Genomic DNA, 24,017 nt, shown 5'->3' on the forward strand with positions numbered 1-24,017 from the left:
TTTAGCTTATAGAATATTGTGTGTATCACTAAATTTTTAAGGCAAACAGCCATCTAGGTACATTTAAGTTTATGGGACATTTGAAAATACAGTGTGTATCTGTGTCTGTAACCAGCCAACCACTCATATTTAAAAGTGAGTTTTCATGAATCTGCATACAGGTAAGCACTGAAAATATTGATAGTGACAGTCATCACAAGTCAGGAAACTAAATAGCTCATTAGACCAAGGCATGAGAGGAGTGACATTAGCAGGGAATGACATGATGGGAGAGGATTACTTGCTATGGTGAAGTGCATTAAATAAAATGCAACATGTTACAGCCACAGAAATGAGAACAGCTATTTTAAAGCAAACAAATCAGTAGTAAAAGAATAAAAGAGAAATCAGCAGTATCTGCCAAGCTTGGGAGTGACTGTTGAACGGGGCAGGGAAAAATGGGATGCCAAAGACTCACTGATGACTGTGTGAGCATCCACCTGCCAAGAGCCAGGAAACTGACAAGTCATTTAAAGAACTAGGAGATAAAATATCAGGACTGAAAGCTGTCAGGACTCTAGGGAACATTTGAAAGGCTATTCACTCTTCATAGATACTGCCTTTCTAAAGATAAACTCGTTGCACAGAAAAAATGTGAAAGAGGCTTCTCTTTCCAACAAACTTAAATTCATCACTTGCAACACAGACTGAGTACATGTGACTCTGTGGGAATTATTCACCAGATTGTTCATTTATATACACCATTATTTTCTTCAGTTGCAGGATTTCAGCTAACAGACCTGTCTCTTCTTAATCACTCTCTGGTTCACTTTATATTTTGCTGTAAGAAAAATGTTATGACCTTGTACAATTTCCAATATAAGGTATTAGAAAAAAAAAAAAACTGAGTTTGTGACATGTAGCACAGAACAATATGTAATTAGTAGGTGGTGTCAGCATAGTAAACCTATAAGATCACAAATGTTTATTGAACAGGAGTGCTCTATGTAGATGCTGCTATATTTGGTATTTGAAATATTCACCAATGGATGCACTTTGTGTTGATTTTTACATTTTCTTTTAGAGGCACCAGTATATAGGTTTGGTTTTTTGTTCTGTTTTGTTTTTTGTCTGTTTATTTGTGTTTTTGTTTGTTTGTTTGTTTGTTTTCATTTTGTTTATTTTGGTAGCCACAACATTGACGTAATGAATTGCACTTTTTCTCATGAGAAAAAAATTCACATCGAACTTTTATTTTCACATTTCTTTTCACATTTCCCTGTAATTATTTAATAGCTTATACATATATATGTTCTATACTTTTGGTTTCCTTTGCAAGTATTTTTGATCCATAAATTAAGGAAGAGAATGAAAAGAAAATAACTTGAGTAACTATTGCTGACATCCAAATATTTACATGAAAAAACCTACTATTTACAGGAATTTGTTAAAAATTTGTAGATACATTTCAGAAATACATTAGTTTTACTAGTTGTATGAGCTAGATTTGGAAATGCTTCTTAAGGTGATGCAAGACTAAATAATATTTGATTACTTCCAATGATCACTCCACAAGATCACCTTCGTGGACATTTAAACCTCCTTTTTGTCTTCATAGATAGCCTTACAGAGGTTTTCTCATTTAGTTCCACTATAAATGTTGAACCACAAAGATATATATTGGCAAGACCACACCTGGAATATTGTGTCCAGTTCTGGGCCTCTCAGTTCAAGAAGGACAGGGAACTGCTGGAGAGAGTCCAGCGCAGGGCAACAAAGATAATTAAGGGAGTGGAACATCTGTCTTATGAGGAAAGGCTGAGGAAGCTGGGTCTCTTTAGCTTGGAGAAGAGGAGACTGAGGGGTGACCTCGTTAATGTTTACAAATATATAAAGGGTGAGTGTCACGAGGATGGAGCCAGGCTCTTCTCAGTGACAACCAATGATAGGACAAGGGGTAATGGGTTCAAATTGGAACACAAGAGGTTCCACTTAAATTTGAGAGAAACTTCTTCTCAGTAGGGGTAACAGAACACTGGAACAGGCTGCCCAGTGAGGTTGTGGAGTCTCCTACTCTGGAGGCATTCAAGACCTGCCTGGACGCCTTCCTGTGTAACCTCATCTAGGTGTTCCTGCTCCGGTGGGGGGACTGGACTAGATGATCTTTCGAGGTCCCTTCTAATCCCTTACATTCTGTGATTCTGTGATATATATATTTTATATATATATATGTCATATATATATATATATGACATGCATGACTCTAAAGCAGTATGCAGACATGATCCTGAATTTTTGTGCAGAGAGATTCTTCTCTCATTCATATTTAGTAGCAGAAGAATTTGTTTCCACTTTTCTTCATTATTTCTGTGTGATATACTTTATTTATTTATAGTAAAAACTGTGTGAGATACCTCAGCCACTCTAATCGGTTCTATAGTAGGTGTTCTACAAAGTAAGAAAACACTGTTCATGGCAACTTGACATCTACATTCAGAAAAGCTCTCAGAGCTCACATACACATTCCCTTAGAATTCCAGACAATACAGAAAAATTCTTCATGATTGAAGTGCTACCTGGTTATCTTTAGAAATCTCCAAAACTAACATTCTTTATAGGTGCATAGTGTTCCCTTCAAATTGAAAGGTTGTATTTATGTTGAATATTTAAAAATATAATTTCACTGAATGATTTCAAATAAAAATGTAATAGTCATGAGGCTGAAGGAAAGGATCACATTCTATAGCATGTAAAGTGATTTCACTATTAACTTAATGCTGAGTTCTCAGGACAGCCTGAAACTGACAGAAAGGCTTGGTTCAAATATTCCAAAATTCACAAGTCAGATATGTTCCAGAACCACAAAGATATAATGCACTATTATGGATCACAACTATAGTCATTCATTCATTCATTCATTCCAACCTCATAGAAGACTGATGATGAATGAGTAGAGAATTTTTTCACAACATGATCTGTATATAGTATTTGTTCAGTTAGAGCATCAGTTAATATACTACATGTCTGTTAATACACTTCTCAGAACAGCTAATTCCTAAGAATAAGGTTTCATGAGTATGTTAAGAAAAATAGCAGTAACAAAAGAGTCAATACACAGTCAGGTATTTAAAATGGGAATTCTGTGGACAGGTATAGTTCTCTTATGTTTCATTTTCTGGTAGGTACTGTGCTGGCTCATATTTTAAGTTCAGAGAAAAAAATGTCAATTTGGGTCATGTTTATTTAAAGAATCCTAGGACACAGAGCTTGCAATATCTGGGAATTACAAACACTGTAAATTGTTGTCAAATGCAACCTGCTCGAGAAGGCTAGCAAAGTTCCAAGCATTAGTTCTTTCATGGCTGTTTTCTTTAGTACTTATTTTATTATTCATAATCACCATAATAAAACTAATTTAATTTCAAAAGACCAGGCAATAAATATGTTTTTTAGCCAACTGAAACATTGCAGGATGTATAATTTCATAATTTATCTTACTTTCCATACTTGGTCAGTAAACCAGAAGTTTTCCAGAGGTACTACCTTAATCACCTTGCTGGACTGCTGTTGTGGTTTAAACCCAGCTGGCAACTAAACACCATGCAGCTGCTAATTCATTCCCCTTGGTGAGATACAGGTGAGAATCAGAAGGGTAGAAGTGAGAAAACTTGTGCATTGAGATAAAAGTAGTTTAATAAGCATAGCAAAAGCCGTGCAAGCAAGCAAACCAAAAGAAGGAATTCATTCACTATTTTGCATCACCAGGAAGTTGTTCAGCCATCTCCAGGACACCTAGGTTCCATCACACATAACAGTTACTTGGGAAGACAAATGTCATAAATCCAAACTTCTCCCTATTCCTTCAATTTCCCGCAGCTTTATATACAGAACAGAGCATATTGTCATATGGTATGGAATAATGATTCAATCAGCTGGGGTCAGATGTCCTGCCTGTGTACCCTCCCAGGTTCTTGTGCAACCCCACACTACTTGCTGGTGCGAGAAACAGAAAAGGCCCTGGCTCTATGTAAGCAATGCTCAGGAATAACTAAAATATCCCTGTATTATCAACACTGTTTCCAGCACAAATCCAAAATACAGCACTATACTAGCTACTACTATGAAGAAAATTAACTCTATCCCAGCAAAAAACATCACAACTGCTTAATATGCATGTCTGTAGAGTTAATAGGTGTTTGTTTACCATGTTTTTCTGTGTTCATATATATAGAGCTGTATTTTTTCAGACTGGGTTTTGTTCTGGAAGTAAATGACAGTTAATTGCTTAAATGAACTCTACCTTTTTAAGCAAGATTAGGAGAGTGAAAATGAGATAACAGAAAGCTAGCAAAAGGATATTAGGAAATTTTCCTTTGATCCAAAGCCTCTGTGAAGGACAATACTACACCACAAGTCATAAAATTAAATTAGAGGGCTGCGAAATCAAGAGATTAGGAAGACACTGTTTTAAGACCCTCTATCAAATATATTTTTTGTCACAGAATCAGAGAATGGTTGAGATTTGAAAGGACTTCTGAAAGTCATCTTGTCCAGCCTCCTTTCCACCTAGAGGAGGTTGCCCAGAACCATGTCCTGACAGCTTTTGAATATTTTCAAGAATGAAGTCTCCATGACCTCTCCAGGCAACCTGTGCCAGTGTTTGGTCACCCTGACAGTAAAAAAGTGTTTCCTCATGTTGAAAGGGAGCTTTCTGTGTTTCAGTTTCTGCCCATTGCAAGTCTCAGTCACAAATATGAAAATTGTGACTGGGACTTTATGAAGTCCCAATGACAAATACTCAGAAAGTTGCTCTCTTTTATCATGTCCATTTCCTGAATGATCTTTGGTCAGCATATTTATAAATGTGAGTATATGTGTGTATATATGTGTGTGTGTATGTATATATACGCATGTGTGTATATATGTAAGTACATATATATGAAGTGTGCATGTGCATATGCAAATGTGTGAGTATACATAGGTGTATATATGTGATCCAAAAGATCCACAGCACCATGAGGTTAATGTAAAGGGGCTAATTGAATAGCAAGATACTGCAATTAGTATTTGAAGGAGAATATTTTTCTATAGATGCTTTGTGACTCATACAGATTTTATAGCAATCCATTTCAAAGAGTGTCAAGTCAGTTCAAATATATTTGATGATAATACAGTCAGGAAGAATATTTTAAGTCTGAATTTTTTTCAGGTGGATGGTAAATTATATGAAGACTCTTTAAAATCCTGTATTCCCCTTAGCAGCAATTAAGAACCTGGACATATTCACAAAAAAACCCAAAAGGCAAGAAAAAATCACTGCTAAAATGCATCACTATTATTGTAGCATGCAATTTCTTTAAGCTATTTTAATGATAGTGAAAGGATCACAGTATAAATATGTCATCATAGACAACTAAGAAAAAAAGTCTGTAAAATTAGTGTGAACTATGCTGTGTTGTGCATTATTTTAACAGGTTTACTTGAAGAAATGATCTGAAAAATGTTTATGAAATCCATGAAAATATATGAAGTTGTACCTTGTGGTGTGAGACTGGCTGTTAAAAATATATGTACTTTAGCTTTATAACCCATATTTCCAAGAAGAAATTAAAAACAAAAAAACCAAACAAAAGAAACCAACCAACCAACCACAAACATGATTCAGTTGCACTTTGTGAATAAACTTGTCACTATTTGTTGCTCTAGTGGGATCCATATTCGTTAAAATGCAAACAAGAACCCATAACTATAATCTATGCAAATTAGTAGTAATATATTATTTAAACAAACTTGAAACCTCAATGTTTTTTCATTCAAGTATATTTGCATTTGCCATGGCTATAAGTAGCTATATTTAATGCTCAAAAAGAAATCTTGTTTTTCTTGTATGTTGTTAATGAGTTTGTTTTATGTCTTACTGTATACACAATAAACACCCAATAAACTTCTGGGAAAAGTAGTCTCAGTAGGCATATTAAAGAAGCTAAGACAGATCATTAACCTTATCTAATTTTGCTAACCATTTAATTCAGTCATTTGCTGAATTATTTTCTATTTGTGTTAGTGTCAATCACATGAAAAGTGAAATTGAATCCATTTTTTTGTTTGATGTGAAGTAAATAAAAGTACTCTCAATTTTCTGAAACATCTACAAAACTTGGTTGTCAAGAGGTCTGATTGCTATATGAAAAACCTCATTTGATTCACCATAACAAAGAGCAAAGACTCTGAGGAATACTGAGATGTATTCAGCCTTTGAAGAATATACTAAATTTGACTTTTCTAATTTATCATTAATCCAACTCCACGACATTTTTATAGCCATCAACTCACTGCATTAGGCTGTTTCATAATAATCATAATTATGCAAATCATTTAAATGGTCAAAATAATCTAAAAATCAGATGGAAACATCAGAAATGAAAAACAGCATTGGTATTTCTAAGCTTCTGAGCAGGATCTCAGGCATCTTTATTGGTCCTGAATTTTTCTGTGATGTTCTGCAGTTCAAAGATGCTTAGATTTCCCTTCTAAACATTTGTCTGAAGGCATCAAACTCTTTATCTGCTTCATATTTCTTTAATGAATCTGAACTGCTTAATTTGACAAATCTTTCCATGATATAGAGAAGCTCCACCAACTGTTTTTCTTGTATCTTTACTTTAAATGTCAAATTTAAAGACAGCCATTTTAGAGTTTCTCACTGTACAGCAAAGCCTTGGGTACAACTGATCCAAGGCTACTAAGTAGGCATGAAATCCAAACTTACACTGAGCGTGGTGACACAAACAGAAACAAAACAGAAACTGAAGTTTTACTGAACTGAATAATAAAAAAAAAAAAAAGAAAAAACAAGATGAAAATTTAAAGACTTTGATTCTCAGTTGACAGTAAAAATGTGCTGTTTGATTTTCTTTCAGAGTGGTTAATCTGTTGGTTTCATATAAGTGTAATGATGTACATTTTGCTGCAATCATTCCTTATAGCCAAGTATGTGAATACTGAAGATCCAGTCTTGTAAGTTATTTACAGTTTCTGACCACTATCTGAGAAATCGGAGTATTTTTTTTTTCAGTGCACCCCGAGTTGCGATGTGTTTTGCAGAGCCAGTGGGAAGCACTGTTGCTTAGATTGGGTTCTAGGCCTGGAAAAATAGTCACAAAGAACTCAGAAAATGTTTGCTTTCTCAATGAGGATGTAGCATGTGCATTTAACCAACTCAGCAATAACACAAACTGTTATAGACTAAAGCATATTGAAAACTGCAACAAGCACAAGGAAAGGTAAAGAGAGGGTTGACTGCCCATGGCAGACATGATAATGATTCTTTTTGAACTGACAAGAGTACTTCAACATATCATCTAGAAACACAAGAATTGACTGACGGGGGCAGGATAGCATTGTCATGAGCAAAACAAGGAAGGTCTTGACCTGGCATCAAAGAACCTGGACTCAAATAAACTCCTTTAACTGGTGATTTGCATATTTTAGCAGATGCTGAAATGACACATTAAATAATTGGTCAATAATGTGTCACTGTACTTAAAATTTTCTCTTGCTTCAATGTTGGGATAGCTATGCCCATAATCAGACTAAAACTATTCTCAGTTGATATGCAACAGTGCTCAGGCAACATGTAGTTTGTAATCCTCTTACCTCATCAATCACAAAAGTCTGAAATTCATCATAGATCCATTTACTTGGTGACAAGTTACTCTCTTGAAAAGCTCTGGCCATCTATTTGTGTTTGAATCTCTTTTTCAACTAAACATTATTATTTCTGGAGCAAGTTGGGCTATAGTTCTAAAACTGGGAACACATTTTATAGCAGAAACACAAAGACTCCAGATAAGATTGTATTGAAACTACTTTAGATTTGATGGCAGTTTGCTAAACTTGAAATATTCAAGATCTCTATACTATATTGCATTATTGAATGTCATATGATGAGTGGACACCTCCAGAAACCAGTTACCTCCTTGTTCACAAGCTTAACGAGCTCCATTTTTAACCTAATCAGAGGATTTTGACCTCCTGTTCCAATGAAGAGTTCTTTCAAAGACTGATTGTTCCAAGTGAACTGAGTGAACTTCTGAACCCTAGGTTATTTTTTTTCATATATTTCTATTTATTCTCATGTCAATACTGGGCTTTATCATAAATACCTCATCTTTTTTCTTGGTAAATCCCCTTTGGACAAATTCCAAAATCAAAATATATGTAAATACAAGATCTCCTTTTTATAACAATTTCAGGAAACATACTTACAAAGACACTTAAATAACATTATAAAATTTTACTGAGAGGAAAATCGTTAACTTTTTTTCAAGTTAAAATTCAGACAAGATGTGAATAAAGTCTTTTCTTTCCATTTTTTTTCCACATGCAGAAAATGGAATAATTGGTCTTTATAAAAATAAATAAATAAATAAATAAACAAACCTCTATCTTACTACCAAGTTGCCCTGTCCATCCAGGCTTTACTTCACAGTCTGTTTTAAAAATCACTTTTCAGTACAAATCTCAGAAGATTAAAAAATGCAATGCATACTGTCAGGAGAAGAAGTAAGGTAGCTCAGTGATGTGGTATACACAGGAGGTAACATCAATATTTTCCCAGTTATTCTCCATGTATGCTCTATTTGACATATGCTTGATGGAGCAGAAAGTTCTTGTTTCCTTCACTGTTTTTCAAAAGATGCATATCCCATATGCACCTACTTTATCTTCCATATTTACCATCTCTTCCTTTTGTGACTGCCTGTTGAGTTTTCTCATGTTACAATGACTATGTGTTTTTGTGATTTTGTGTTCTTTGTGGAATAATGCATGCTGGTCAGAACCTTCTAAAGCCAGACACTTTCAATTCTTTGTTGCATACACTGTACGGCCTCTTCCATCTAAAGTAAAATCTGACGTAGCACGGACACCAGGAAATCACTAGAGAAGTTGTTACCCATCCTTGTTCCCTATTATTGTAATTTGTATGGTGGTGGTGAATTCTGCTTGTCCTATGGTAAGTTTAGAAGCTGAACTGTGGAGCAAGAACTAAGAGTCACAATCTCATTTAGCTAAAGAATAGAAATTATTGAAATGGCTCAGCATATTGTTGCGGTTTAACCCTGGTCAGCAGCTCAGTCCCATCCAGCTGTCTGCTTAATCCTCCCACTACAGGATGGGGAAGAGAATCAGAAGAGTAAAAGTGAGAAAACTCATGGGTTGAGATAACGACAGTTTACCAGAGACACTGAGAGAGCTGGGTCTGTTCAGCTTGGAGAAGAGAAGGCTGAGAGGGGATCTCATCAATGTTTATAAATATATTAAGGGTGGATGTCAAGAGAATTGGACCAGACTCCTTTCAGTGGTGCCGAGTGATAGGATGAGGGTGCCAGAGCCCTGGAACAGGCTACCCAGAGAGGTTGTGGAGTCCCTGTCTCTGGTGTCATTCAAGACCTGCCTGGACGCATTCTTCTGTGATCTACTCTAGGTGAACCTGCTTTAGCAGGTGGGTTGGACTAGATGATCTCCAGAGGTCCCTTCCAACCCCAATCATTCTGTGATTCTGCAATAGGTAAAGCAAAAGCTGTGTGCACAAGCAAAATAAAACAAAGAATTCTTTCACTTCTTCCCATTGCCAGGTAGGTGTTTCTCCATCTCCAGGAAAGCAAAGCTCTATCACTCATAAAGGTTACTTGGGAAGACAAACGCTGTCCCTTCCTTCTTCTTCCCCCAGCTTTATATGCTGAGCATAATGTCATATGATATGGAATATCCGCTTGGTCAGTTAGGGTCAACTGTCCCAGCTGTGTACCCTCCCAACGTCTTTTGTACCCCCAGCCTGCTTACTGGGAGGGCAACATAAGAAGCAGAAAAAGGCTTGACACCATGTAAACGCTGCTCAGCAATAACTAAAACGTCTCTCCGTTATCCACACCGTTCTCAGCACAAATCTAAAACACAGCACGGTACAAACCACTATGAAGAAAATTAACTCTCTACCAGCCAAAACCAGTACATATGTTTATACTTTACCTTTTCCTTCTTTTCAGCACCACTCTCTTTTCTACAGTGGTTCATGATAAATGCAATATTTTAAGTGCACTTTCTACAATATCAGTGTGCAAGGCAAAAGCCTGCACTCCTATTCATAGTCTTGACAAAACTTTGATAAAATACAAAATCTTAAACCTCAGTGGGCTATGTTTGTATTTGAATTTATCCTGTCAGAATTTAGGAATTCCTAAATAAAGTACCAGAAATTTTATGAAAGTTAGCATGAATAATAAATTCTCCATTCTTTTCCTGGAAGGAAATACAATGTTTCTCCATTTAAAATATAACTATTTTTTGGTCAAGCAGTAGGAAAATTTGTGTTACTTAGAAAAAACAAGACAGAGCAAATAGTATAAAAAATATTTACAAATATAGTCATTTACTCTAAACAATTCATGAAATAACTACAGATAATAAATGGGACCAAATAAATTAAGATTAATTCCTGGATCAATTTCAAACATAAACCACCAGGTTCTTCTTCAAAATGAAGTCTGAACTGTCATTACCATGCTTAAACCATAATTACAACAAAATTTGAAGCAATATATTTTGTAAGCTCAGTATAAATTGATTACACACTACATCTGCTATCTAAACCATATAGTCCATGTTTGAATGGCAGCAAATTTATTCTTTCAATGACTACAAAACAAATACTTTCTCTTAATTAAATTGATTATTATTTTGGAGACAAAATATTGTTGACATAATGTCTTTTCAATTTGAAAAGCTTCACGATTCAATTTCAAACCTTATTATGGAAGTCAAAGTAAACTTAAAAAATAGAGGCTATGCAACTCATTGCCTTCCCCAAACTTTACTACCTCCTATGTGATTTCCATGCGTTTTATGGATCAGTTGTTTACATGGAGATCTGTACCTAACTCATGCCAAAAGATTGCAGGGTGACAATAAAACCCTGGCAGATGTATTGTTAACCTCCTCTCCCCCCCCACTTCCCCCTTTTTGCCCCTCCCTCTCCCCCCTTCCCACTCAGGACAGGCGATTGAGAGGGAAAGAAGGACAGAGAGAACAGAATTGGAAAAATTAAAGATGTTTTACTAATGCTGCTAATAAGAATAGAGAAAATAATACAAAATATACAAAACCAATCTTGAAAGTCTCAGCAACTGCAGAGACGGCAACCAAAGTCCTGGATTAGACTCTGCAGCCAACCGAAGTTGGATTCAGTCTCTTACCAGGCCTCAGTTCGCAGGGACTACTAGCAAGGTCCTCTCCTAATGTCAGCCATAAGCAGAAGGGAAAAGGGAAAGGAAAAGGGAAAAAGACGAGATCCTCATGATCTCCCACTTTTATATGAAGTATTCACGTGAATGGAATGTTATACACTGTTGGTCAGTTTCTTGGTCACCAGTTTCTCATTGCCCCTCTCGCGAGATGTGAATCTGTCCTTATCAATAGGTTTGCATTCCATTGCCATGTTTACCAAAACATGTGTCTGGTTCTTCAGGAAAATGCAGCTAATATGAAGGCTTTAGCTGACAGGCAAAATCACTAAAAGAGAAACTTGTTTTTAACAAAACCAGGACACAGTCTTTGAATAATAAGCAAAAAAAAAGCACCACAAAACTGGATATTTTCATAGTTTCAAGGAGAAAAATGTACAAGGAGAGACAGCAAAATTTTTTGACTTTTATCACATCTTGCCTAAATGCAGTCAGAAATTATTTGGGGCAATGCAGCATGACACTGCTGGGATAAATAGGAGTGTTTCCATCAGGTTCTGTTCTATTACAACTGGACTGCTTCCAGTTTTTAAGTAAGGCTGAATATCTCTGTTTTGAAGACCTATGCATAAAGGAGACCTATCTTTCTTATCATAGCTTACATATAACCTGAATCATCACCTGTATTTCACACCTGTTTACTCCTGGAAATAAAAAGCAGTTACACTCCATCTATATAGATATACATTGCCATTGACTACTCCTAAAATTAATTAAACATATTTTCCTCAAAGAAGTATGAAATTATGAGCAAAAATAATCAGAAATTGCAGCAAACTTTACATAAAAAGTTACCCTGCAGTTGCAGTATATATCTGTGCACCCTGTAAGAGTCTCTCTGTATGGCTAATAATGAGATCACAAAGCAGGTCTGCCATGAGCTGGACATATGAAGTCTTTCTCCTCTGCTTAAGTCTTATTTTCAGAAAAAAATCCAAACACCGTAACTTTGTTTTTTATTTTTTCTTCAAGAATTTAATCAATTAAAAAGTTAATGGAAGGAGGTGAGAGGCAGAGAAAATTATACATACCAGCCTATGTCTGCACCAACATAGGTACAGGAGGACTTTGGTCTAGATCTGAGATCAAGTACCACAAACTGCCTTTAATTTTCTATTTCACTATGGCCACTTAGAAGGATAAAAGGACTAAAATTTAGAAAATCACAACTATTCTGCTCTTTCTTACTAGAAAATGCAAATACTATCCTGCTTTCATGCCAAAGCTAGTTACTGACACTGTCTTTCTAGAGAAGCTCTCCAAATATTCAGAGACTTATATGGTGGAGGCATGTGACACATCTTCTGACAGAAGGAGACGGTCTCTTCTCAAAAATCTCTGCATGTTAAGAGAGTTAAAATGAGACCTGTTACTGTGAGGGATAAAGGGCTTGTTGTGATTGCCTGGATTCTGAGTGTGTGCAGAAGGACTCTCTTTGTCCCACTCATTTTTTCTCATCTTTCCCAAATCGTGCTTGCAATGCTGGAATTCTGTTCCATATTCTGCATCTGACTAAAACATGCATACAGTGTTAAAATAAATGTTATGTATTTTTATGTTCTTGTTACTTATGGAACTAAAAACAAAAAACAAAAAACAAAACAAAACAAAAAAAAAGAGAAAAAATTGAAACTAGAAGGAAAGATTCAAATGAAAAAATCTGTTTACAAGAATTTATCCCTGATTTATTGTTAATGGCTTATTATTTATTTTACTTCTAAGAGCAAAAGTTATTTCTGATAAATTTTGAAATAAAATAAACAGGGCAATAAAATATGCAACACATTAATTCCATAGAGAATGGCTTTTTTTTTTTTTCCATTCCTTTCTATTATCAAAATGTGGTTTTTTTGTTTTGCTATACATTTTTCACTAAAAGCATATTTCTATAACTCCCTGAAGTATCAAGAAAAGATAAGTGCACCATCTGAAACCAAGCTTCCAGTTCAAGTTGAAAATAAATTATTAGTTTCTGCTGTTGTTGTTGTTTAAAAAAAAAAAAAAAAAAATCAAGATATTTTCCACATCTCCTAGGTACATTTTTGTAAACTACTATCAATAAATTTTATGTTGAACTTATTGCTCTTTACAAAGAATAAATGAAAAAAAAATCCATGTATACACAATCTTGATATTTTGTTTAATAATTTATCTTGCAGAAAAAGAGAGCAAACCAAAAAAACTTCACTTGCCAATTACCTTCTCACATTTTCACCGTGGTTGTCTTGCCTGATTGTTCAAGAGTAATAAATTATTTCTTATACCTCCCTGACTGATTTATTTTTGAATTCATGATCTGGTTCCAAGATGGTAGTAGGAATACTTTCTTCAGCATTATTTCAGCACCTGTGAATTTTAGGAAAGTTTTCTGCATATGCACATACACAAGGACTTATGTTTGTGTAATACTCTTCTGTGAAGACTGTGGGAGAATAAAAATGGTCTGTTTGTGAAAACAAAGAGCAGTAACACATTTTGTCAGTAGCTTTCCCAGTTATGTATTTGAACATATACTGCAAGCTAGCAACAACCAGTTTTTAATACATTCTGTACTGTGCTGCGTATTGATGACTAGTTTTTTAATTGGCTCCTAGAGCACCTGTGATTGTATTTACCTGTTTTTTTTATGGGTGTGGATATTCTCAATAACAACAGGGACCTGTCACTTTCAATGTAGAAGTTGGTAAGTTCTTGTTAGTAGAAATTAGAAATTTATTCAAGTGCTATAAATCCTTATATTACAAACCAGAAGACCTGGTCTGTTGTTCCTGATAAATCTTTATTTACTTGGTATTCTTAAGAAACCTGATGTTTAAGTGGACAGAGTGAATAGTTCCACAAAAGAATAATACATTTTTTGCCTTACTGGTCCTGATGTTGTGCTCAATGAATTGGATTCCAAACCTTGGAAAAAGTAAGCTTCCCCAGAAAATGATAATTATTAAAATAAGGACATTTTCTAGTGCTATGAAGGTTGCACTATTATTTTTAGTGAAAATTAAGGTCATACTGCTCTGTGCAAGCTGTTTTAGCAAAATTTAAACTATTTTGAAACAGGTAAAGAGAAGAAGGTATCTGGCAGCTGTCGACGTTTGTCTCCAGAAAGTAATTGTATTTATTATTTATTATTTTGTGCCTGTTGTCATTATTGTCATTATTGTTAGAAGTAGTTATTACTTTCACAAAGGAAATTTTATCTTATTCAGTTATTTAGAGAGCTTGTTGAGTTTCTTGGGCTTTAATGATTCAAGAATGTAATTTTAGGACAGAGGTTGAAATCATAAAATTAGAGCTCAATTAACTGTTTCAAAAAACATAAGCTGATCTGAATGAATGACAGTAATTCCTTTGAAGGAAACCATGCTATCATGAGTTTAAGTGTCTGGGTTATACTCCCATAACGTTAATGCCATATGCTAGCTAAGAAACAGTCAGTCCCAGCTCTCAGCTACACCATCACACCACAGGCTGCAGAATGGGTGTCATGGCTGTTCCTCAGCTGCTCCAGTTCAGAGTTCAGCATATTAAGGCAATATTAAATGAGTGCAAGTTCAATCTGATATTCTGGGTTGTGATTTACAGCTAGTCAAAGTTGATGTTTTGCCTCTTTGGCTAACGTGGACAGCAGTGAGCTGCAGAGGGTAGGCAGATGGGGAAACATACTGCTTAGAAAGCCCTCATAAGGATTGCCTGAGGTTGGAAACCCTTAATGCAAGAACATGTTGACATCTTCATTATCATATAATAAGTGCACACAAGAAATTTTCATCATCTTAAAAGCAGCCTGTTCATTTAGGGAGCAAAACAGCCCAGGAAAGGCAACACAGTCAGGATCAGTGTTGGTATGTTTGCTGAGAAAGCAGCAGAACTCTGTATGTAATTTGGCCTCCATCTAGATCAGAAATTTGAAGATAACATAAAGACAATGTTTTCTGCTGTTTATTTACTTGTAAAATATATTGCAATCCCATCAACCAAAACTAGAAGCAATCAACAAATATTAAAAGGTAATTACGTTAGTTATTAAGTAAGTTTAAAGTAAACTAAGTGTCAAGAACTAAAGGTATTTTATAGGTGAGTACCTTTTTCATTCTTGTTCCTCTCCCTGTGTAGCATATACAGCATGAAACTAACAAAGCCTACTTAACTTCCTATTAGAGATTTAAAATTTATTCCTAATAAGAGAAACTTAAAAAAACATTACAATGATGGAAATACTTGCAGACTGTCAGAAAATAGTGTAGAAGATGTCTGTAGTGTAGTGGCAAGAGGTTAAAATTAAATGCTTGAGAGATCCCCTTGTAAAATATACTGATGTAAAATTCGATTTAAAAATTAAATTTTAAATATGCTCATATTCAGGATGCAGAGTTGACATTAAGGGGAGAGGCTTCAGTCCCATTCATTCACCAAGGGAGTCTCCATTGTTGATTCAATGATACTGAAGCTTATGTCATACTGTTACACAGAGCTGCATCTTCTGCAACTTGTACATGTTTTGGGCCTGGGGCTTGGGCTTATGGTATTACACCATACTGTCTATTAAATCCTTTTTAATTGCCCATGTATAAAGGAGGAACTGTCAGTAAATGGTGGATATCTTCTTGGCACACTTGAATTGTGGTAGGAATGTGATTCCTAATAAATGAAAACGTAAACAAATCTCCATTAGCCATGAGCATTTCCCTGTAAAGAAATCAATTCAGCCCTGAAAAGTCCACTAGAGCAAGTACTAACCAGTAAAAAGTGAGCCGCACACAATCCTATCTTGTTTGACATACAAGCTAAATCATAAAATAAATACCAGTGATCCCACACTTCTGGAAACACATTTACTGAGATGAATTAATGCATCTCCTGTAATTTGACTCTGCATAAATTATCATTTATCATAGATTTATGACTGAAAATAATGCATTAAAATTTTGTGGTTTTTTTTTTTAATAATATATTTATGTACATTAATGCTTCCATTGAATGCAGCTTCATAAAGCACATGCACATAAATATAGAGAAATGTTTGTATATAAAAAGAAGGAGGACTCTTGACAGGCTGTAAGTATAGATTTAATGTTACTGCATTCTTAGGTTTATTTCTCATTCCAAACTTTGTCAGCATAGCCTGTAAATGAAGAACAGGCTTTGGCCTTTGCAAAAGGTTTTTCTGTGTCTGTTGAAGCTCTAAAACACACAGTTCATCAGCAGGCACGGGGAAAAATGTTATGCTTTACTCATACTTTCTTGCCTGAGGAGCACAGAATCCTCTCAGAATGTTGTCAACAGAATGGCTTTCAAGTTAATTGAAAAGTGTAGTCAATTTGCTTGGGATTTCTATCACTCAGAGAAAAGGGAAGAATTCTATTTAACCAAGCCTTTTTAGCGTTTCTGCATGATGTGTTCTAAGTGCCATGTCAGGCCCTGGATGAAAAGAAAACAGAATGGTAAAAAAAAAAAAAAAAAAAAAAAAAAAAAAAAAAAAAATCCTTAGAACACTGCAAAGAAGTTTTTACAAAAAGAATTACCTGCAGTACCTTGACAATGCATTGCTAGGATGAAGCCTTTATGAAGCCTTTTAGGACTCCAGTTCACAGCAAATTCAGAAGTGCTCAGCTGACCTTAATGAAATTTTTGTCATCCTGAGACATTTCCCTAGGTTGTTATCTAAACAGATGCCAGTGAAATCACTCATATAATTTAAAAATATTGCTGATCTCCGTCAATCTGAAAAGGTCATCCATCTTTCACTTTTTTGGGGAGCTTGGGACTGTTGATACGAATTCTCAGTTACTTTTATCATGTACAACAGACATTTTGAATAAAAATGAGCAAGTAATCTGATCTGTGTAACTGTTGAGAAATAGTATACCTGTCTAAAATTGTCTTATGAGTAAATATCCTTTTATGTACCCTTGAAGATCACATACTGCAGCTAGGCATTCAAGAGTGCTTTGGTGAAATTTACCTAGAACACAAAGCCTTTTACCCATTTTTGGGGGTTGTACCTATCCTCTTTTATCCTTTTTCTCTCTTATTTTAAATAATAAAAATTATAATTGCAATTTTGTGGGGAAGCATGCTATCCCTTAGGTCTATTTAAACAGATGAAAACAGTGTACAGTATATCTAGATACTATTAGGTGACATTTTTAAGATTTTGCATTTCCCAACATGAATAAGAGTGTGAGAAAAAATATGTCTAAACTAAAAATGTAACTATGATGATTGCAGGTGCAAATATATTATCATAAATAAAATTATGCATATGGGTCATTCATAAATGACAACTGGCATACGCATGTGCAATGAAGAAAGAAAAAATTTACTTATATGTGTGTCCCTGAATAGTTTTAAAGTCTTGAAAACTGACATAGAAAGCATAGATGGCTAAAAAGGATTTGCTATCTCGTCCCAAAATGTAGTAGATGACATCTACTATCCACATTGTATTTGAACTTCTGATGGCTGTAATACAAAGTCTGGATCACTGCTGTTATCCTTCTAAGAGAAAAAAGATTGCCTGCTGACTGACTTATACATTATACTCAAGGCAAAAAGCAATGGGTTATGACACAGATTGATAGAGAACATTTTATCGCACTCACCAATTGTCCTACACTGAAGAAAGCTTTACACAACACAGAAGGATTTATATAACAATGAGATTTGAAATACTGGTTTTGTGTATCTGTAGATATTCTTATTTTTTATAAAAGAAAATTATAACTCTAAAAAAATGAACCTAAGAATAGAGGTCATATTTCTTATTTTGTGTGGTTGTTCACAGCACCTAAGACAACTGGAAGTGCACTTTGTTTTTATAAAATTGAGAAGTGGCATTGTCAAGCTAAAACATATATCGCTGCCTTACCAACATTTTTACTTATTAACAAGTAGGTTTTACAGTTTTTGCTAGCAATGAAGTCTCACTAAATGATGAGCAGTACTAATGTCATTAGGACTGCATAGTGAATATGATGCATGGAATTCAAATTAACCTTACTGGATCTACAAATAACTCTCCATGGTACCTCATTTCAAAATTTTATTTGCAAGCTCCAAACAAAGGATACTTCTGTCAGACAAACAGCAAGGAGTGACAACCTCTGCGCCCTACTACACCAGTTACCACACCCGCCGCTGCAGCACAGTGTGGGTGGTACTCATCTGCGTCACAAGCTGGTTGCCCCTCCCAGCGCCTGGTGGACAGCGACACGTCGCTGCCCTCTCTGAGGCTTTTTCAAGGCGACGGGCGGGGCTGTGATCGCCATCACCGTGGTAACGCGCACGCTACGTCAGCCGCTCTCACAAGAGCTGCCAGGGGCTTCCGGGTCTCGAAATCGAAACAAATTTTTTTTTTAAAAAAAGCCCTCTGTACCTCGAGATTTCTCTCAAACGGCACCGGCCGAGCTGGCTCCGATCAGCTGACCTCGGGGACCGAGAACAGGATCAGGAACAGGAACTGGAACACTAGAACAGGCTGCCCAGGGAGGTTGCAGAGTCTCCTTCCCTGGAGACATTCAAAACCCGCCTGGACACATTCCTGTGTAACCTCATTTAGGTGTTTCTGCTCCGGCAGGGGGATTGGACTAGATGATCTTTTGGGGTCCCTTCCAATCCCTAACATTCTGTGATTCTGTGATTCTGTGAAACAGGGACTATATTCATGGATGTTTAATATTATATGTGTAAAAGTTTGCAGTCCTTACATATTGGTGGTAACTAGCTGAACTCTAGTGTGTTGCTCTTTAATCATCAATGCTTAGGTGCTTGCCACAGTGTCTAAGTGAAGCTTAAATGCATTTGTAATGTTCAGTTTATTAAAAAAGGTTATATGGGCATCAACCTTCTATACACCTTCATGGTAGTCCAAGTTGTCAATAGAAAATAGCATTATGAGTAAGGCTAATGTCAAACCAGCTAGGAAAACTGCCACTGTCAAGTGAGGGAGAAACAATAAGGTATTACGGTACACAAAGAAATTGTGGTACACAAAGATTTTATATCTGTGTTCAAACATGTCTTAAGAAAACTTAGGGTATTTCAGCTGAATTTCCTGCACAACTGAGTTAATAATATTTGCATTATCATAATCAAATTTAAAAGGATACATGAATAAAAGTAACAGTGGCATTTAATTTAAAAGATGCAAAGATGTTATTGCAAAGGCAACTTTGTGTGTGTGTCTCCAGCATGTTAGAAACTTTTCACTGTCAAAACTAGGGTTATGAGAAGAAAAAATAAAAGAAAAATAAATAGCAGTGAAAGATTAAAAAAAAAAAAAAAAAAGAAAGAAAAAAGTCGATTTCTGATTAGAAAAAAATACTAAGTAAAAAAAAAATATTGAAATCTTAGAATCTAGAGATTCTCTATATATGATATACTGGTAAGGGAGACAAGAATTTAGTCTTTTTCATTTATTTAACAGTTAAATCAAAGATTGTCAAACTAAATTCTGGTAGAGGAAAGAGTCCACTAGTGTATGTGTGCACATGTGTGTGTATGTATTACTCCCTTGCTGCCTCTGTTTAACTTCTAGTCAGTTATTTTCAACTGTATTAGTTAGAAACACAGCTCTCAAAGATAACCAAGGTTCTAAAAATTCCTTGAAAGTACTCTGTAAATAAAGGAAAAACTTGTTTCTTGCAATATCAGCTGATAGCGAAGGAACAATATGAAGGCATTCCTTGTTAGCTACTAGGTAATCCATTCTGGAAGAGGAGCAGAAGAAAATTAGTTTGTAGAGGAGAAGAAAGACTCTCCAGCACAAGCAACACACATTGGCTACACAACAATTCTTAGATATTGAATTCCATCGACAATGATAGATAATGCTGACTGTGAGTCAAGATGAAACCAAGCTCCATTTATTCCAGTGCTTATGGACCTAGTTGTTTTGGAAATAATTTTATTCTAAATACATTGAAATATGTCTTCAACAGGTTGCCCTGGGGTTGCAGACAAAAACAGGGTTTGAGCTTAAGTTGAAATGGTTGAGAAATTTATAGGTATGGTATACAGGATTTGAAACCCAAGGACTAGTGTGAGAATCATGTGAACTCCTCCCTTGGTAGGGATTAAAAAGTAGTCTCAGCCTCAAGAAACTTGGGAGACACTATGGGTGGAGATGAAGTTCACTCAAAAACCAAGAGTTCTGCTATTTCGGGCACAATGAAGTGTCACAAAAAGTTTGTAGGATTGCACAGAAAAATAACTAAGGTTGTTACTCTGCACTAGTATTCAGACAGTGATAAATTTGAAAACTGGCCTTTTAGGAAATAAAGACTGCCGTTAGCATTCTAAAAATGTAGAGTTATCCAGCAGAAATCTTTCCTTTTTAGCTCTTCCAAGTTTCCAATCTTCATCAAAACTGTTTATAGATAATTGTCCAATGTTAATCTTTTCTGATATTAAGATAAATGTAGTTGTCTAAATTGTCTTTAAACACAGTGCAGTTTGACTATTGAAATGTTTGAAGCTAAACCTTAATAACTAAAACCAATCAGCAATTTTATCAATTTGCTGCTGAATTTGATGTGATTCCTCACTAATTCTTCAACAACAACAACAAAAATCTTTGTGGCTTTAATTCAGATTCCTTTCTTGAAAAGCAAATGATTTTCCTAATATATGAAAACTCAGCTTCAATATGTTGTTTACATTCTATATTCACAGTTACAACTTCTTAAAATAATTGCCCTACTCTTACAGCATTTCTAATGCCCTCTATGGAACTCCAGTATTTGAATACAATAGGAAGGAGTTTTGAATGAACTGACTGATATATGAAATCTTGGTCTACACTTCAGTCTTTATCAGTATGTTTTGTGTTTTCTATCTCCTTCAGAATAAGAGTCATTGTATAAAGAGAATTCATCATCCTAAATAAGCAATTCAATAGTCTTTTGGTTATGGCAAAAAGGACACTTCGAAAGGATGTATTATTTCTCAAATATGCTTTGTGAATCTTGAAGCATGTTTTATAATAGGTTGGAGGTGAAATTTCATATATGGAGTGCTTTAAAAATTTTCAAGTAATTCAATGGGACAAGAAATCATTTATAATGTAGATAGTATGATTTCTGTCCTACAGGATGGAGCCAATTCAAGACAGCTTCAATAGATTGGCTTTGCCTCACACCTCCCAGTGTTTGACTCTAGGGAAAGAGTTGGGACACTAGTGGATAAAAGTATCATTGGTTGTCCTGCATTTAAGTATCATAACTACATCATCACACGTTATAATGGTGACAGTCCCAATAGGAACTGATCAAACCTATTAATATTATATTATGCCAAGTAAGAGTCAGCAAGACGTACTACACTCTTAGGTTTCTATTTTTGAAAAATGTTGTGGTAATATTAATTTCAGAAGAAGTTTCCAGGCAGTTATTTACATTTTGTCTAATAAAAATGCAGGTCAATATAGCATATTTGGAAGATTATAAAGTAAGACTTTAATTTTTGACGTGTACTTGCATGAAATATGTTTCATTTAGATACAGGATCCACTAATTTTGTAGTCATTATCCAAACATTATTTGTCCTTTGTCTGGCTATATCTGTAAATTAACTTAGAAAGTTCCTCTGAACAAAATGAGTGAAACTGGAATAGAGTTGTCATTTTTGAACAGAAAAATTCTCTGTATTAAGAGATATTTTCTCTGTAGTCTTACTGCTCACTAAAGGGAAAACATTAGGATTAGCAATATTAGGAACTGAGCTTTGAAATCTTGTATTTCTTAAATGCTTGTCCTGCTAGGAACACAGGACAACAGAAGTGTTGAAGGGGACAGGTATACATTTGCACTGGTGTCACAAGGTACAGTCCTTCTTAAAAATATGCCTACTTACTTTCTGAAGATAAAAATAGTCTCTTCAGAAAATACACTTTAGTGACTGTGGCACATGCACTGCAGAGATTATTGCATTTTGGAGAATCGTACATACTGACTGCTGTGCGAGGAAGTCATTTGGTAGTGTATCAGTACTACCCAGGTCAAGGTGAAAAAAACTGCTGCTTTTCCTTAGGCAATTCATCATCAAAATCTCTGCAGTGTACCTGGTACATGACCATACTCATGAAATATGGCTGAATTAGGGGTACTGCAATGCTCATTGTGCACTTATAAAGTGTTTTTACAAGGCAGCCTTAGCTGGAGTTGGAAAAATTCAAATAAATAAATAAATAAATAATAAAAAAGGCAATCGAACAGTTCATAACATTTTAATGGTATGATTGATTGTTTTAGGGGAGGAATGGAAGAGAGTCAAGAAACAAGATCTAGTAAAATACAAAATGGTAGCTATTATAACATGGTCCCCTGAGATCTGGGAGATACATGTTTAGGTATCCATAGATGTGTATTTATCAAGGGGGCAGAACTGATTTTGTCCTCACGCTACTTCTTCTGTGTCTTGCCCTCCTAACTGTTATTCAAAGCTCTGGGACTTCTCATCGTCTCCTCTAGCACCAATAAGATGTGACAATCTGGAGTAGTAGGTATGTGTACATGTGTGTGATTTTTTTTTTCTGTCTCTCAGCCTGTCCAGACATGACATCAAATTGCTACTGAAGCTACTGAGAAAGAGAACTATTATCATAAAGTTAGCATGCAACTCTGGGAGCTTGTTTAGGTCACCCTCATCTCACATTAATTGCCTCAGTCACCGGAGTATTGGCTACCCTTAGCTGAGTCTATCAGCAGCTCTTGGGTGTGCTTCTCTTGTGTTACCTGTAATTCTATTCTATTCTATTCATGACCAGTTTCTATTGTGGTAGAAAAATGCACATAAACACTGAAGGAATGGTTGGATGAAATGACTAGAAAGATCTCTATAAGACTTGTCTGGCTGTGGTTCTTAAAAACAGGTCCTGCTTATAGACTTGTTCCAGAGGTAAGTCTGAAACTTATTTTTCTGTTGCACTATCTCCTTTAAAAAATGCTCCCATAGAAACTGAGTGTCTTAAAAGCTTTTGATTTGTCTTCAGTTTTATCGTACATTTTAGTTAGCATTTTGCCTTATTCAACCAGCTTTACACCTTGTTTCATTTATTTGCTTAGTGTTGGTATTGTTTATTTACTGTTTCCCTTTGTTGAATCTTTCTCACTGTTCTTTTATGCCTACATTTTCTCTTGCTGTGCTGTTCTTGCTGCCACCAAGATGGAATCCAAAGGAGAGTAAAAGTAGCTATCATTGATGATTTCATTACCAAAGAAACATTAGTAAATACAATTTAATCCCTTTTTAATTGTGGTTAAGTTTCCCATGGTCATTCAAAGAATAAACCTCCTTGCTCACTGCCACAAGCCAACATCCAGGACTTCTTTCTCAATATCAAAGAAGTCCATTAACATTTTTAGAATAATAGTTTGAAGCTGTAATTTTGACTTGTTGTGCCTTTTTCTGAAGGAAAGGTTCTGGGACAGTCAGTAGTTAGCCTGGCCTGCAGCAAGCCTGAACTAAGCGTAGGCTTTTCTCAGATTAGGTAGATGCTAAATCTGACTAGGTTAGATACAAGACAGAGAATAAATGTAGTATGACTGAGAGAAAGACACTTTGCCTGCAGCTCAGCAGTGGAAGACAGCTGCTACTGCAGCTGACTATAAGAACAGCTGATTTGTACAGGAATGGAAACTGCTGCCTTTTGTCATTGCTGCTTCTAAATGTTCAGAACATCATAACCTACATTGTCTGCTGAATGATATTTCCCTTGTCAGATGAATTCTGTTTTAT

The sequence above is a fragment of the Streptopelia decaocto genome, assembly GCF_964273445.1.
Source record: "Streptopelia decaocto genome assembly, chromosome: 2".
Taxonomy (NCBI): Eukaryota; Metazoa; Chordata; class Aves; order Columbiformes; family Columbidae; genus Streptopelia; species Streptopelia decaocto.